Below are 5,074 nucleotides of genomic sequence, written 5' to 3'. Positions count from 1 at the left end.
TCTTAAATTTTTCTATGTGGCTGTATTTATATGGTAGAATCAAATTGCATAATTACAATTAAATTTTTTTTTATTAAACTTTGTATGTAAGTACGAAACAACAATAAGTATATTTTTAAACGAAAATTGTTCAAAATAATTTGCATAATCTAAATACATGTTAGTTTAGTTAATTTCCTATACTTTCCTGTAACATTGAATTTTTTTGTCATGTTACATTCAAAGGATGGGTTATTAGAACAGGCACCTTAGGTGTTTGACAAAATGTTTCAAAGAATTTTACACAAGTTCTCTATGCTCATCTAACAACCAGGTATAAATTTTGCTTTTATTTTTTTTTTTTTAGATTTTTAGCATCATGTGTTTTTGATGTTTGCAACTTTGTAGTGTTACGTGTTTTTTTGTCTCGTCCTCAAGTTTTTCTATCTCTGATAGGGCTTCATTTTTTTATATTTATTGTAAACTATCGATTCAATCTATTACACTTTGTTATGACTTTTATCAGTGTAAAAAGATTCTAATAAATTGTCCATTTCTTGGTCTTTTAGAAAAAGATGTTCTAATTGGATTACCATCTACGACTGTGTTATTTTATTTTGTTGATTAAGCAATCTATGATTTGGCTATGATGGTTTTTACAGATTATGTTTGGACTGATAATTGTTCCTGACATCAAAAAATACATCTAACAAAAAGTGAAAGACGGTTTTTTATATTAATACCCTCATCTAACTTTAAAGGATCTTTTTTCAACTTTGATGGCATGTAACAGAGTTTTGGCTGAAATTTTCAATTTTGTCGGCATATAACAGGTTATGACTTAAATAATGATATTAGATATTTGGGCAATCAGGTTTTCTTCGGTTCTAAAATTATTTTGAAGAAAATGGTCGAATTTTGTATTATTTATCTCACAAAAGGCAAGTCTTATATCTTTTTTAGCGTATCCATTGAGTTTAATAGTTTCTTATCTATATTTGTTTTTTTTAAATGTTAAATCTTGATTCAATGAATGCAAGTCAACAGATAGTAAAGGTGCAAGAAGAGCAAAAATATTAGATATGTGATGATCATGCCTATGCCAAACCAAAATAAAATTTTAAAGTAGCAAATGCTAAATTCGAAAGACAGGCATTTGTAATGCATAATACATATTATACTTCCCAAATAAATAACCAAAAATTAACCTCATCGCCAAATAAATTACATTTTAACTAACATCAATAAATTATGATTATATTGTCTTTATTTATTATTATACATTATAGATAATCGGTTAATATATAGTCAGTATTCTTATATTCGTATCGGTTTTGGACTACAAAAACTTTATTCAAATAATAAAAATGAACCAGAACATATACGTTGGTAATAATACAAAAATAACCTTCAAATTTGGTCTGATACAAAAAAATAATCTAAAACTTATTTCTAAAAGCAACACGAAATAACAATGAACTTTTAAAAAGAAATGAGAAATTGAAGCGAACTTTTCAAAACCATCAAGAATGTATTATATAGGATGATAATAATGCTGAAAAACACTGAGTTTGGTCTGATGCGAAAAAAGTAATTTTATATGAAAGTAGGATTGCAGTAATACTAAAAAAACCTATATGTTTTTTATTTGATACAAAAATGGTCGAAACATATTTCTAAATCGGCAAGAAATTGAAATGAAATTTTAATTCATCTTTAAATAACCATTTAATAACTATATGTAATAATATTAATACTCAACAGTTAAGACCATAGACCTTACACAAACGTCTACAAATGTCTTGAAGTAAGCATTGATTTTTCCATTATTTTATCATTATCATAAAAAAAAACGACATCATCATGTGTTTATTGTTTAACTCGTCTCATAATAACAAGTAATTTGTGTGCCAATTATGTATTTTTGATATTTTCAATGAGCAACGGGCAAAATCTAAATCGAGCAAATATAACTGTTTTTATATTAATTTGTTAGAATTTCTTTATATTTAATATTGTGGGGGGTTTATGTGGTTCTCTATTTTTTGAAATAAACAGTTCTATTTTGCAATATAACCATGAAATAACAATGTATTTTGAAAGTACATTGTCAAATGTTGGATTATACTTGCGTAGACCTGTTTTCGCGCATGCTCAGCTATATGTAGTTGTTTTCCGTGTCACAAGTAAAAAATGTTTGAAGATACTTTGGTACGAGAAATGTTGTTCAATCAATCAAACAAAAAATTGTTCACAAAGAGGTCCTTCAACGACTATATATATTTACCGATTTTAGTGTATTTTCTACATATTTCAATACTACCAATAACCCTGATTTTTTTATTATTATTCTGCAATATCTATATACATTTATATTTTATTTATGCGTTCACCGCGTTTAACGCGGGTCATAATCTAGTTTATCTTCTTTTATTTATTTTTTTTGTAAGTTTAAAATAAGCGTAAAAGTGTCAAAACATTTTTAACTTAAGTGGATTGATAAAATAAATAAGTGGAAAAATCAACTTCCTTTTTAGAGATTATGAGAAAGAAAAATCTAAATTATAAGAAAATGACTCAAGGCATAAAATAATTACTCTTTTATTAAGAAGGATAGTGAAAACAAAATAACCTAACCCTATATAGATAGTGAAAACAAAATAACCTAACCCTATATAGAGTTAGGTTCAAATGTTTTCACTATCTATTGTGTGCATGTATGACTGATTCTGGACCAATCATTTTAGTTATTTTAAGAAAGTAATTAATGCATATTACATGTTGAAGATATAATGAATATTAATTACATCTTCAACATTTAATATACGTTAATTACTTTCTTAAAATAACTAAAATGATTGGTCCAGAATCAGTCATACATGCACATAATAGATAATGAAAACAAAATAACCTAACCGTATATAGAGTTAGGTTCAAATGTTTTCACTATCTATTGTGTGCATGTATGACTGATTCTGGACCAATCATTTTAGTTATTTTAAGAAAGTAATTAATGCATATTACATGTTGAAGATATAATGAATATTAATTACATCTTCAACACTTGATATACATTAATTACTTTCTTAAAATAACTAAAATGATTGGTCCAGAATCAGTCATACATGCACACAATAGATAGTGAAAACAAAATAACCTAACCCTATATAGAGTTAGGTTCAAATGTTTTCACTATCTATTGTGTGCATGTATGACTGATTCTGGACCAATCATTTTAGTTATTTTAAGAAAGTAATTAATGCATATTACATGTTGAAGATATAATGAATATTAATTACATCTTCAACATTTAATATACATTAATTATTTTCTTAAAATAACTAAAATGATTGGTCCAGAATCAGTCATAAATGCACACAATAGATAGTGAAAACAAAATAACCTAATTATATATATATATATATATATATATATATATATATATATATATATATATATATATATATATATATATATATAAAAGAAGATTTTACTAAATTATAAGAGGTACAAGCTTTACTACATTATGTACATTCATTTTATGCATAGAAAATCTTATCCTGTAAACAAAAAGTAAAATGAAAATGTCAAAAAATCATCTTCAAATTCGGAATCGCTCAAAGAGCAGTTGAATCGGTCAACATAAGACTCCCCTTAAGAACTCCATCATCTGATCCCCGCACCTAACTCTGAATCTCGCCTCATTCTCCACCGAAGAACATAAAACATAAAGTTGGTCTCCCGTACTCTCCCATGGTGTCTCACTCAAATTCGTTTCATGGAAAACCCTAACCACAAAATCTGATAGCCTCTGCCAACCACCATTTTTGCCTTGCTGCTAAACGGACTACCTTCCATCGTCTGATAAACTCAACACCACCACTCACCGTTTCTTTCTCTATCTATGTTCACCATAGAATCGATGAAAGTCATAAGGTTCTATTGATTTATTTTTCAGGTAAACTAAATTTTGAGTGTTTGTTTCCTTTTGGATTTTCGGTTTATTTGACTTCATGCCCACATTTTAATTTTCTGCTTTGATTTAATGCCTAGGATCGATGGATAAGTTGACCACTTTAAAAAGAAGGAATCCACTTTAATTGTAAATATCCATCGATCTACGCACACACATGTTTATAGATCTATGTTTTTGTGTGTAGATCTGAGTTGTAAATACCTCTTTGTATAGATCTTAAAATGAATATCAAGATTGGTTCCAGGGTCAGTAACAGAGGCGTCGGAGGGAGGTGGTGGCGGCGGTTGTAACGGTGACGAAGCTGGCGTAGATGGTGTCGGCAACCACCAAGCTCCACCGACGTCATCCCTTCCTTCAACCACAAGCGGCGTTACCATTGTTATTGCATTCAAGCATTGATAAATGTCAAGACCTCTAAGTCGTAGTTGTTTTTTGAACATGAATGAAGGTAAGACTCTTATATATTCATCTCTATTAAAGCCCGCCTGTCTGTTTTCTTGGTTGTGATAATTTTCGTTTTGAGTCAGATGCTATCTGACTTCATGTGTGTGTTTATTGGGATGAAAATGGGAAAGAACGTGAAAGAATAGGGCTGATGGAATGAAAATCGGAGTGATGAACAGGAACAAGATCACTAACTTATCTGGTGGTTCATATTGGGGAATTGATAATTACCTCTATATGGATTGTGTCTCTTGTTGATATATACAACAAGAAAAAGAGATGTTTAAATATATACCAGTATGTCATATTTAAATCTCTTTACATATTTAAAAATCATTTCATAATTATTTTAGTAATTTAAGCATTATTATTCATGTTTGAGATTTTTTAAAACAAACATTGTATAGCATGATTATTTAGCAAGTTAATATTGTTCTAAAGAGAAAAATACAATTACTGGATGTAGCCGAGACATTATCCACCAAGTGGAACTACATGCCAGTACAAAATTAACTTTAATTATTCATATTTAAAATATTTAAACGAATATTATGTTATTAATTTTTAAATAAACTAATAATGACTCAAATGAGAAAAACAATTCAATAAGATAGAGGCATTATTCACCAAGTCGAACGATAGGCTTATTGAGCTCAATTTGAAAATATTGATCTG

General features: G+C 28.4%; 1 long non-coding RNA gene across 1 annotated transcript; it reads left to right on the top strand.

The window, feature by feature from the left end:
* The first annotated feature begins 3,480 nt into the window (after positions 1-3,480).
* On the top strand, positions 3,481-4,773 carry LOC111890654 (uncharacterized). The gene is made up of 3 exons (XR_002849928.3): positions 3,481-3,937; positions 4,169-4,403; positions 4,483-4,773. It is a non-coding gene; the product is annotated as an uncharacterized LOC111890654 (long non-coding RNA).
* The last annotated feature ends 301 nt before the right edge of the window (positions 4,774-5,074 follow it).

This window comes from Lactuca sativa, chromosome 5, assembly GCF_002870075.4.
Source record: "Lactuca sativa cultivar Salinas chromosome 5, Lsat_Salinas_v11, whole genome shotgun sequence".
Taxonomy (NCBI): Eukaryota; Viridiplantae; Streptophyta; class Magnoliopsida; order Asterales; family Asteraceae; genus Lactuca; species Lactuca sativa.
The sequence above is the reverse complement of the archived record's forward strand: the minus strand, read 5'-3'. Positions and strand labels throughout refer to the sequence as shown.